The 12880-nt window shown below is 43.9% G+C and overlaps 1 protein-coding gene across 1 annotated transcript in view; it reads left to right on the top strand.

Annotated features, from left to right (window-relative positions):
- The window catches only part of cdkal1 (CDK5 regulatory subunit associated protein 1-like 1), a 387515-nt gene that overhangs the window by 1839 nt on the left and 372796 nt on the right, over positions 1-12880 (top strand). The gene's annotated exons all lie outside the window — the stretch shown is intronic.

Below are 12880 nucleotides of genomic sequence, written 5' to 3'. Positions count from 1 at the left end.
TTGCATCAGTGCCGAGGCGGGTCTCATACCCACCTGTGAGAGACTCCTTTGTGTCTTTCGTCACTAACCTGTATGTAAGAACTCAAAACTGATCTGCAGTCAGTGGCTGTAATGGCTGCTTTGTCTTCACCTGGGCTTCTAGTGTTTGTTGAAGTGCACTGCTTGATTGAGCTGAACAGGTGGTTCATTTGACAGGTATGGCAGTAATAAAGATGGCTGCATCCTCTGATGTGATTACACAGTCATGTAACATAATATAGCTACTGAGGTCATTTGTGTAAGCCCTGTGAACTTTAAATGGTGTAAATGTAGTAAGTAGCTGGCAGCACTCCTCTTTCTCAGACTATGAGTTAAACCTGCTTTCAGAGCGCTGGACATGTTGGAAATATGTTGACAGCTCTGCAAACAGGCTTGCAAACCCTATGGCAGAAATCTGTGGCCCCAGAACAGGGGACTTGACTTACTTGACTTAATCCTCTTTACCCCGTTGAGGGGCATAGGGCGTCCACCAGAGCTCTCCATCTCACTCTCTTCTGGGCCAGGGCCTTAGCTTCTTGCCAGCTCACTCCGATGTTCTTCAGGTCTTGGAGTGTGGAACGTCTCCTGGTGTTTCTCGGCCTACCGGCTTTCCTCTTCCCCTGCGGGTTGTAGTCCAAGGCCTGTCTGGTGATGTTATTTGGGGCCTTCCTAAGGGTATGCCCTATCCAGTTCCACTTTCTCCTTTTGATGGTGGTAGCTATGCTGTCCTGGTTTGTCATCCTCCACAGCTCTTCATTTGTGGTTTTGATGGGCCACCACAGCTTGAGGATGTAGTGCAGGCATTTGTTGACAAACACCTGGATCTTGCTTGTGAGGCCCTCCGTAGTCTTCCACGTTTCAGAGCCGTAGAGCAGGACAGTCTTCACATTGGTATTGAAGATCCGTAGCTTGGTGTTGTTGGAGAGTTGCTTGGACAACCAGATTGGCCTGAGTATCTTGAATGCTACCTGTGCTTTGCTGATGCGTGCCTCTATGTCTCTATCTGCTCCTCCATCCCTGCTGATGTTACTCCCTAGGTAGGTGAAGTGCTCCACGTCCTCTATGGCCTCTCCCCTGAGTGTAATTGGATCATGTGTTTTCGGATTTAACCTCATGGTCTTGGTTTTTCCGGTGTTGATCTTGAGTCCAAGCTGGTCACTGTTAGTCTGTAACCTATCTGTCTTCTGTTGCATGTGTATGTGGTTTTCAGAGACTAGTGCCAGGTCGTCTGCGAAATCCAGGTCCTCGAGCTCGATAAACAAGGTCCACTGGATTCCTGTCCGTTGCTTTTCAGTTGTTCTTCGCATGATCCAGTCAATGGCAATGAGGAAGATCAAAGGAGAAAGAAGACAACCCTGCCGCACCCCTGTTGTGATGGCAAAGGTGTCTGACAGTTTGCCTTTGCAGATCACCTGGCCATTGAAATCTTGGTACATGTTCTTTATTAGATTGATGATCTTAGAGGGAAGGCCATAGTGACCTAGGAGATTCCAAAGTACTTCCCTATGCAGGCTATCAAAGGCTTTTTCAAAGTCCACAAAGTTTATGTACAGGGAGTTTTGCCACTCAACACACTGCTCGATGATAATTCTCAAAGTAGCAATATGGTCTGTGCATGACTTATCCTTCCTAAAACCTGCTTGCTCTTTTCTCAGCTGTTCGTCTAAGGCTGCTTGTATCCTATCTAGGATAATCCTGCAGAGAACCTTGCTAGGGATGGACAGGAGCATTATGCCTCTCCAGTTGCTGCATTCACTGAGGTTTCCTCTTTTAGGAATGGTGACCATTAAGCCTGTTTTCCACTCTATTGGGATTACCTCTGTATCCGAGATGGTATAGAACCTCTGTGGTCGCTTTGGGATCAGCTTTCAGAATATCAGGGGGGATGTTGTCAACTCCTGGTGCCTTTCCAGCCTTCATCTTTTTGATTCCTCCTTTGAGATCCTCCCACAGTTGTCCTTCAGGGCTTCCAATGGTACACTGCTGATCTCTGGTGTTATTTCTGGGGGAGGTCTATTTAGGAGCTCTTGGAAGTGTTCCCTCCAGCGGTCCAGCTGCTGGGCTTCCTGTGTGATGCGTTGTCCCTGTTTATTCTTCACTGGTCGGCTAATGGTTCTGTTCTTCCCCGCTAGTTGTCTTGTGATTCTGTAAAGATCTTTCATGTTCCTCTGTCCGGCTGCTACTTCTGCCTCAGATGCTAGGTTGTCCACATATCTCCTCTTGTCCCTTCTCGTCTTCTTCTTCACTACCCTGCTCTTTTGTAAGTATTCTTGCCTCCATTTTTCTTTCTTTGTCATATCTGGTTCCCTATTGCATTATTGTTCTTCCTTTCCTCTATGTCTTGCCAGGTGTCATCTGCAATCCAGTCTTTTCTTTCACCTTTCCTATAGCCCAAAACCTGTTCACAAGTGTCAATAAGGGCCTTCTTGCAGCTTCCCCACTGTTCCTCAACATCTCCTGTTTCTGCTAGTGTTTGGAATTGGTTTTTAAGTGTAAGCCCTGCTTCCTGGCTAACCTGATGATCCCTTAGTTTTCTGATGTTAAATCTTCTCTGTGCCCTACTTTCTTCCCTTGTCCTTACAGCTAGTTTGAGTCTAAACTCTCCTATCAGAAGGTGGTGGTCAGAGTCGATGTCTGCTCCCCTCTTTACCCTAACATCTAAGAGTAGTTTTCTCCATTTTCTTGTTACTGCTATGTGGTCGATCTGGTTCTCTGTGTTTAGATCAGGAGAGATCCACGTAGCTTTGTTTGTGGGCTTGTGTGGGAATAAAGTCCCTCCGATGGTTAGTTCATTAAAAGTGCAGAAGTCCGCAAAGAGAGTTCCATTCTCGTTCATTTCTCCGAGACCTTCTGTTCCCATGGTGTTCTTCCAGTGCCCGTTGTCCCTTCCAACCTTGGCATTCATATCTCCCATGACTATCTGGATGTCTCTCCTTGGGGTCTTCTGCACTTGTGCTTGCAGTTGTTGGTAGAACTTCTCCTTTTCTTCAGTTTCAGCTGAGTTTGTCAGTGCATAGCACTGAATGATGGTGATGTTTCGACCCTTGGATAAAAACCTGGCAGTGATTATCCGTTCTGAAACTGGTTCCCAATCAAGGAGGCTTCTTGCTGCATCTTTAGAGAGAATTAGGCCCACACCCTGCATGTGTGGATCCTCTTCGTTCTCCTTCCCCGAATACAGAAACCTCTCTCCTGTGGCTGTGGTGACTTCCCCATAGGTGTTCCATCTACACTCGCTAACTCCTATTACACTGACATTATATCTTCTCATCTCCTTTGCTAGTTGTGCTAACTTTCCTGCTTGATGTAGAGTTCTCACATTCCAGCATCCTATTCTGGTCTTGGACTTGAACCGGAGCAGGCCTTTCCTCCCTTGGGCTTCCATCAGGGTTTGGCCCAAGGAACTAATTCGTCTCCTACTGGTAGGGTGGCATGCTTGATTCGAGTGGGATTTGTTTATTCTGGTTTCGGTTTCTGTAATCATTTTTATGGCTGGGTGGGTGATTGGCCCAAGCAGTCGGTGGAGTTGGTCTGTTAGTCCCCTTCCCACGCTTAAATTCTTCCAGGCAAAGGATTACAGCCCCACGCCACATGGGGCCAGACATTTCCTAGCAATAGGTTGGGTACAAGCCGTCCCGGCACGTCAAGCCCGGCCAACTCCTGCCACTGTATGATGAAGGCATGAATGTCGATACCACCAGCAACACGGGACGGCCAGAAGAGGGGAATTCTGTTGGAACTTCTCTCGAATGTATTGGGGAATGAGGAAAATAACACAGAATAATATATTTGATGTAATCTGCCAGTCAGTGGCATTCAATATGTCAATTTTATTTTAACACTTTAGTGTGGGTAAGGGAGTTCAGACTTTGTTTTTATTCTTATGGTTTAATACATTTTGCAACCTCTTTAGAATTTTTTCAATTAATTTTTTGTCTGTGTTTTGCGTTTGTCTGTGTTTTACAGATAAAATAACAATGAAAGGAAAATGTAGTTAAACTGAAATTTGAGCTTGTTTTAAACTTGTTTTGGATGTGTGAGGAGATGTAGAGGAGGTGACCAGGGGATGTATTTTTATCAAGAGAACAGTTTTCTTTGTTTTCATGCAGTACTGTGTTTTTTTTACATTAGCTAGCGGCATTGTTTTGCCCAGAAGCGGCTTGATTTCTCATTTGAAAACATTTTGTTAATCTAACAGTTTAGTGGAATGTGTGCATAACTGCTTCATAAGTTCACCCACATTAGTTCATCCCCTGTAAAAGTATAGTGAATATTTCTTAGAATCAGATGTGCTTATGTGCTTATTAGCTGTTCAGAGTATTCGGCCTCCTTGCAGAATGTGGGAGGGGTGCTGGAAAAGGCCCCACCTACTGACTCCATAGTCATACTGTGGGACTTCTACACTCACATTGGCAATGACTGTGAAACTTGGAGGAGTGTGATTGGGCAGAATGACCTCTGATCTGAACCCAAGTGTTTTGTTATTGGACTTTTGTGCTTGTCATGATTTGTCCATAACGAACACAATGTTTGAACACAAGAATGTTGATTTGTTTCATCAGACCTATGGCTGTAGCATGATTCCGTGAAAAATCAACCGGAGGTGCGAGGGGTTGACCACTCCCAATTTTGCTCAAACTTTGTGTTAATGTTCTTTATATAGAGCACATGCAAAACCTGAGCCGGATTTATCTTTCTGGAGATATTGTCTCTTAAAACTGTCACAGACAAAGTTAAGTCAAATAGATCATTTAGTCAAAAATGTAGTTGATCCTGTAATGCATTTGCATGTTTTAATCGGTGAAAACCTCATTTGTTTATGAGCAAGAGTGGAGTCATAATCTGAAATTAGACAGAAAATGTTAGGCTACACATTTTCCGTTTTTTTACTGCTTTAATGGCAAAGATGCTCCAAAATAGACACAAACCCCAATTTTCAATTTCCCCCCACCCCTGAGGCAATATCTTGAGAATGACAAATCCGATGAGGCTAATGTTTTGGCTGTTGTTCATTGAATATACAGTGGACTCCATTATTATTGGCACTTCTAATAAAAATAGAGAAAAATGGCTGCCTATAATAAACATGGATACTGATCTATATTTTATGTTCAAACATATGGAGAAGCTATATACTTTTATTTCAATACATTACAAATCACTATTCGTAGTCTTAGGGCTGTAATGGTTACTGCAACACCGCTGTGGTGTCAACAACCTGCGGGTTGATGGCAAATAACTGGACTTTTTTTGTCTCCATTAGGCTGTTTTCCATGTAAATGTGTGTATGCATTTCAGTCTGCAAAATGAACTCATGAAAACAATGCTACAAATCGGATAAAACTGACGTGGTTGAAGATGGCTAACGTTAGCTAACAAACAAAAATGCAGTTGAAAGTGCAGACAAATTTTTTAAAATAATTATTTGGCTGTTATATATAATACACTAATCAAAATAATATTTGCTCTCACCTTTAAAAATAAATTTCAGGTAAGCAATGAATGAGCTAGCTGGCATTGTTAGACCTAAGTCGGATCCGTTTGTATTATTATATTATAGTCTCTTCAGTTTGCCAAACCTCATTGGGATTATGTTTGGAAGAGAGTGCTATGGTCAGATGAGACCAAAAACACCATTGACATGTTTGGCTGCAAAATGGAATGCATACAAGGATAAGTGCCTTGTACCTACTGTGTAATTTGCTGGCGGATCATTGATGCTTTGGAGATTTTTTGCCGCCAGTGGTCCAGGGGCACTATTTAAGATCAATGGCACAATTAATTCAACAAAGTAGCAGGAAATCTTGGCAGAAAATCCATTGCCTCTGCTAGGAAGCGGAGTCTTGGTCGTAGGTAGATTGTCCAGCCGGACAATGACTCCCCAGCAGCATACAGCAAAATCCATGCAGAAATGGTGAAACAACAACGAGTAAAAACAACAACCATATTATGCAATGGCCATCTTGGTCTCCAGATTATATACAGTGCATCCGGAAAGTATTCACAGCGCTTCACTTTTCCCACATTTTGTTATGTTACAGCTTTATTCCAAAATGGAATAAATTCATTTTTTTCCTCAGAATTCTACACACAACACCCCATAATGACAACATGAAAGAAGTTTTTTTTTTTGAAATTTTTGCAAATTTATTAAAAATAAAAAAACTAAGAAATCACATGTACATAAGTATTCACAGCCTTTGTTCAATACTTTGTTGATGCACATTTGGCAGCAATTACAGCCTCAAGTCTTTTTGAATATGATGCCACAAGCTTGGCGCACCTATCTTTGGGCAGTTTCCCCCATTCCTCTTTGCAGCACCTCTCAAGCTCCATCAGGTTGGATGGGGAGCGTCGGTGCACAGCCATTTTCAGATCTCTCCAGAGATGTTCAATCGGATTCAAGTCTGGGCTCTGGCTGGGCCACTCAAGGACATTCACAGAGTTGTCCTGAAGCCACTCCTTTGATATCTTGGCTGTGTGCTTAGGGTCGTTGTCCTGCTGAAAGATGAACCATCGCCCCAGTCTGAGGTCAAGAGCACTCTGGAGCAGGTTTTCATCCCGGATGTCTCTGTACATTGCTGCATTCATCTTTCCCTCAATCCTGACTAGTCTCCCAGTTCCTGCCGTTGAAAAACATCTCCACAGCATGATGCTGCCACCACCATGCTTCACTGTAGGGATAGTATTGACCAGGTGATGAGCGATGCCTGGTTTCCTCCAGACATGACGCCTGGCATTCACGCCAAAGAGTTCAATCTTTGTCTCATCAGACCAGAGAATTTAGTTTCTCATGGTCTGAGAGTCCTTCAGGTGCCTTTTGGCAAACTCCCAGCGGGCTGCCATGTGCCTTTTACTGAGGAGTGGCTTCCGTCTGGCCACTCTACCATACAGGCCTGATTGGTGGATTGCGGCAGAGATGGTTGTCCTTCTGGAAGGTTCTCCTCTCTCCACAGAGGAATGCTGGAGCTCTGACAGAGTGACCATCGGGTTCTTGGTCACCTCCCTGACTAAGGCCCTTCTCCCCCGATTGCTCAGTTTAGACGGGCGGCCAGCTCTAGGAAGAGTCCTGGTGGTTCCGAACTTCTTCCATTTACGGATGATGGAGGCCACTGCTCATTGGGACCTTCAAAGCAGCAGAAATTGTTCTGTACCCTTCCCCAGATTTGTACCTCGACAATCCTGTCTCGGAGGTCTACAGGCAATTCCTTTGACTTCATGCTTGGTTTGTGCTCCGACATGCACTGTCAACTGTGGGACCTTATATAGACAGGTGTGTGCCTTTCCGAATCAGGTTCAATCAACTGAATTTACCACAGGTGGACTCCAATTAAGCTGTGGAAACATCTGAAGGTTGATCAGTGGAAACAGGATACACCTGAGCTTCATGGTAAAGGCTGTGAATACTTATGTACATGTGATTTCTTAGTTTTTTCTTTTTTATAAATTTGCAAAAAAAAAAACAACACAAAAAAACGTCTCATTATTGTTGTCATTATGGGGTGTTGTGTGTAGAATTTTGAGGAAAAAAATGAATTTATTCCATTTTGGAATAAGGCTGTAACATGACAAAATGTGGGAAAAGTGAAGCGCTGTGAATACTTTCCGGATGCACTGTAACTATAATTACTATAATAATTCTGGTGCCCACTGAATAAATAATATTTTCACAAAGTTTGTTCAAAATCCCACACCTGGTTTGAGAATGAGATGTTTTGGATACTCAGGTGAAGAGAGAAGCTGAGCTGTGAACGGATCAGTATTTGGTGATGAGTTGGTTCAAATGGTGGAGGAAGCTTCCAGACAGACCAGGTTGGCCCAAACGTATAGTGAGGGTTTCCTGGGAATGCCTGGCGCCGGATTCGGTCCGAAAGGATTTCAACTTCCACCTTAGAGAGCAGAGAGCTTCCCCTATATCCTGAGGTTGGGGATTGAGTCTGAATGGGCCCTGTTCAAACCCTTTTTGGAAGCGGCTGCAAGGGGCTATGGTCACAAGCTTGTCGGTGCATATCCTGGCAGCGACCAAAGGACCTTTTGGTGGACCCCAGTGGTAAGGGAGGCTGTCAAGCTGAAGGAGGAGGCTTTCCGGGCCTGTCTGGTGCGGAGGACTCCTGATTCAGCTGAGGAGTGAAAGGCTGCGGCTGCAAGAGCTGGGGTATGGAAGGAGTTTGGAGAGACCCATGTGGTAGGGCTTTCTGTTGCCCCGAAAGTGATTCTAGAAAACCGTTTGGCATCTTAATAGGGGAAAGCAGTGCACCATCAAGGCTGGTCTTATCAAAGGCGATGAAACTCTGACCTCAACTGGGGATATTGTCAGACTGTGCAAGGAACACTTTAAGGACTTCCTAACTCCGATGGACACACCATCTGTTCCGGGGGCAGACCTGGAGCACTCTAGGAGATCAGAAGTCACTGAGATGGTTGGAGAGCTTCTCAGTGGCAGAGCACCTGGGGTGGATGAGATCTGTCCAAAAATGTTCATGGCTCGGGATGTTGTGTGGGAGTGTCATAGCTGACAAAAATGTAGGTTGTGAACAGTGCCTTTGGAGCGGCTGACCAGGTAGTGGTCTCCTTCTTTAAGAATGGGGACCGGAGGGTGTGTTTCAGGGAATGGCCCTCCTCGGCTTCCAAGCGAAAGTCTATGCCAAGGTGCTGGAAAGGAGACTGATCTATAGTCGAAACTCAAATTCATTGCATGGACATTGCTTATCCAGTCTACATGCAAATTTTGGATTTGGGGAAGGCATATGTCTGTGTACCTTGGGGTATTTTGTGTAAGGAGGTGCTGCAGGATTATGAGGTGCCAGGATTGCTATTGCAAGTTGGTCCTGTACACTCTGAGCAAGATCTATGTTTGTATTCTCTGCATTAATTCAAGTCAAGCTCGTTCAGTGTGGGTTTTGACTCTGCCAAGCGTGCGCCTTGTTTGTGATGTGGTTGGGATGAGGATCAGCCCCTCCACGTCCGTGGCCATGGTCCTCCTGGGAAAAGGTTACTTTTCTCTTTTAAGTGAAGGGAGAGCTACTGCCCCAGGTGGAAGTGAAGAGAAAAAGGGATCGGGAGATCCAGCAGCAGTAATATGGTCATTGTGTTTGAAGGTGCTGAGCCAAAAGGCAAAGCTCTTGATTTACCATTCAATCTTTGTCCCTTCCCTCACCTATGGTCACAAGTTATGGGTAGTGATGGAGAGAGTGAGATTGTGAATAGATATATCCCGTAGGCACGGGAGCCATTATATCTTGCGGCTGGCCTGGATCCCCTTGAGATCCTGGGATAAGTTGAAGGGGAGAGGCACGTCTGGCCTGCTTTGCCATCCCTGTTGCCACCATGACCCAGGCCAGGATTAAGTGGCTGGAAAATTGATGGATAGACCTACAAACCGTGGCATGATTGCTTTGAGATGAGCAAGAGTTACTGGGTAGACTACCAGATGTTAATTTCAAACAGACTGCACTGAAATTAGAGGGGTCTGGGTGATAAATATTTTTGATAATTTTCAAGCTTGAGTACATTAATGTTCATTGCTGCAATGGAGCACATTGGTTTTCTTTTGTCTTTTTTCCTGTAATCATACCCTTGTCTGAAACCCTGCTCTCAGTGGATGAAAATAATTCAAGAATGCTTCTGTGTGATCAGGAGATGTTTCGTCAATCACATATTAGCTGCATGGCCACACTCCTGATTGTGATGTTGTTTTCCTGGAAGTAGTTATCGTGGCCTCTGTCGTTTGACATTTTGCTAAGGCTGTGTTAAGATAATACATTTCTTCTTAACTTCCCATTAACCCGTGAGATCACCAGTTAGCATTCTCAATTTACTCCAAAGTCTTTTTTTGTAGCCTTTATCAGTCAAGGACTATTCTTAGCATCTCAGCATTTTAGTCCACAGTTATTCTTTTCTCCCAATGTTATTAAGCTTAGTTGAGATTGTTAGTCTCAGTTCGAGAAGGTGCACTCTGGCAGGTACCACTCTGAAATTTACATAACTGGCCACTATTTCTCTTCGGAGTGAGGGTGGTGGAGGACCGAGCTGGAGCAGGCAGATGGCAGGCGCTCGGCCGGTCAGAGGAGCCTTATTGCCGTGACTGGAAAACCGGTTCCTCTGGGCTGTGCATGTTATTCATGCTGCTGAATGCTTACTGAAGCAGTCCAGGTTAAGGTCATTGCGGGGAATAACAGTGTCTCCAGATGTTGTTTGTGATTCTAACTCAATTCTAATATCACGTGTTGTTCTATCAACAGCATCGTATATATTTTTTCATTTATTAGTGAAATAATGGTCTGTGTCATTTACAGATTGTGTAACATCACTGTTTGTGGAATGGGAATTATAACGACATGATGATTATTAATCTGGAACAAATGTTGGTGCTCTCCCTTGATATGCTTTCTCTGAGTCAGTATTTCTGTGTCTATTTATTGAATGTTAATTCGATATATTTGTATGATTAAACAAATAAATAGGCAAAAGTTTGATTAGGCAAAAGTCAATCAGTGTTAATTCAAACCAAACCCATTCTACCTTTTAAGCACGTAGGCTTGCTGTAATCAAACAAAATAAATAAAATAAGGTTTGATCAAACGAAGGAGAATGCAGAGAATTTTGGAAATATAGGACAAATGTAGTGGAACAATTGATTCACAGATCCTCTGCCGTCAACATAGCTAATAATGATATGTAAATACATTCTCACCAGTACCAAGGGAAGTGACCGCAAGGGGATCTGAGATTGAGACCTTGTTAAGAGGAGTGCATTATACTTTTGTGCTCTTTAGAGTTTAGAGCTGGCCTCGGTGTTTGAGTTCTGGATTGATGCGGTCGATCTTTGGGTTTTTTTAGGTCCTGTCTCTGACTGCTGGGTCGTTCCACAACCCTCAGGAGTGGGATATTGATGTGACCGACTGCACCTCTTTACTGTCTTGGTACAGTCAATATTGTGTCATATTTTGACAATATAGTTAGCGCATGGTCAGTATATTTTTTACCATATTATGTGTATGGGTGTATATAGTCAGTTAAATATGTGTCTGTATATAGTGTTATTGGCATGGCCAGGGTTACTGGTTGGCAAAGAGAACCGCATGTCTATACTGCATCTATATAAGTAGGCCCTTTTCAGGGTTTCCTGCAGAAATAACTTCAGACTTCAAAATGACCATGGTGGGTTGGTATGGGCTATATCCTGATCTCTATGGGGGGTTCCGTAGGCTTTGAGCACTCAAATGGAAATAAACCAGGATTCTGTAGGAGTAGAAGGTAATGAAGAAATCCTTCTGGTAAAATCTGTTGGGTAACCGATCTCATTTAAGGCTTTAACATAATTGCGGCGTATGGAAATGTAACAGAGCCCAGGCTTTGAAGCGCATGCTGAAATTGTGCATACAGAACGCGTGGGATGTCTGTTCTTAAACATGAAAAGAAATGCCTTGGAGACAAATTATCTTTATCAAGTCAATTGAAACATTTTCACATTTACTGTTCAGTGCAATTGCTGCACAGAGAAACCATGCCATGTTAACAATGGATAAGATTGGCGTTCTTTCCATTAACATTTATTTTAGAAACATCCCACAGGGTTTAAAATTACTGTACCAGGATATAATTATTGTATTCCTATCTCTGCAAATGTAAGCATTTGAAGTATCCAAAAAAAAAGTAACCACTCAATAAAGAAAAAGATGTCTACAGTTATCCATGCAGATCACGTACTTAATACCTCCCTCAAAGATGGCCCCCAGCGTTAATGTAAAGCCAAACCAAAGTATTCTGAGAATATTCATACATTCAGAATATTCCTGAACTCACCCGTTCGTTTTCCATATACCAAACGTCCTTTTCTAAAGCAAAATTGAGTTTATAAACGATACTGTCAATGCTGTTCTTGTCTCAATTTTCAACAGTTTTTTTCAATAGCCACTAGGTGGCAGACTGCAACCAGAAATCCACAATGGACTGTGTCCGTTTTTTTTTACAGACCCTCAGGGGGGTGGTTAAGGGGGAAGGCGGGCGTGTACATGATGAGAAAAAAAATAAAATCCTCTTGTCTCTGACGTTGTTGGCCTAGCCCGTGATTGTAGTTATGCGCTTGGGTTGCACACTTGTGACTCTCAGAAAACGACACTCTTTACCGGCGCCGCTCCAAGCCGAGAGTGCGCGGGCGAGTTCACCGGAGTTAATGAACAGTTCAGAGCCTGTCCCAGCCGGCGCTGGGGGAAACACAAGAGGCCCCTTGTGCCTGGCGAAGGCTCTGGCCCTTCTGACCCGGCATCTGGTTGTTATCAGCACGGCAGCTTGAAAATAAACTCAGTGTTGGAGCTAATCAGCCCGAGGAGGGTCACGCGGCGGGAGTTTCGCGTGCTCGCCGCTAACCAGACACGGCGGTCACACAGAGCCGAAGCAAAACACGGGCCCCGCCGCCGCGCTCGAAAATTACTCCCCGCTAAACGAGAAACCCTCGAGGGGGTTTGCTTTTAGACTCTAATAATTAACTCCCAGACGTTTTTGAGTCAGAAAATGCAGCCGGTCACAGCTGTCTCAAATTACAAGAGACCTGGCCAAATGAGAAAGGTTGCATAAATAGCGTGCTTCCCTTTACAAGCAGATTTGGTGAGCTTTCTTGGTGTTATTTCTCCCCTCGGTCTTTGTTTGCGCAGTGATATGGTCATATCGGTCTACCGTTAAAAAGAAAATTACACCAGATCCAATGTAATCCCTCTTTCCATATAACATTTCAGGTTTGGCTCCTAAAGTGACTGTTTATGCAAGTATTTGGCCAAGTGCATTGGTCAGTCAGCTGATGAATTTAATCCTCCCCAGTTGTGCTTTATAACAGTCATTCTCCCTGTGAAGACTTAAAAATGAG

The sequence above is a fragment of the Conger conger genome, chromosome 1 (assembly GCF_963514075.1).
Source record: "Conger conger chromosome 1, fConCon1.1, whole genome shotgun sequence".
NCBI classification, from domain to species: Eukaryota; Metazoa; Chordata; class Actinopteri; order Anguilliformes; family Congridae; genus Conger; species Conger conger.
This window is presented reverse-complemented; position numbering and strand designations above follow the sequence as displayed.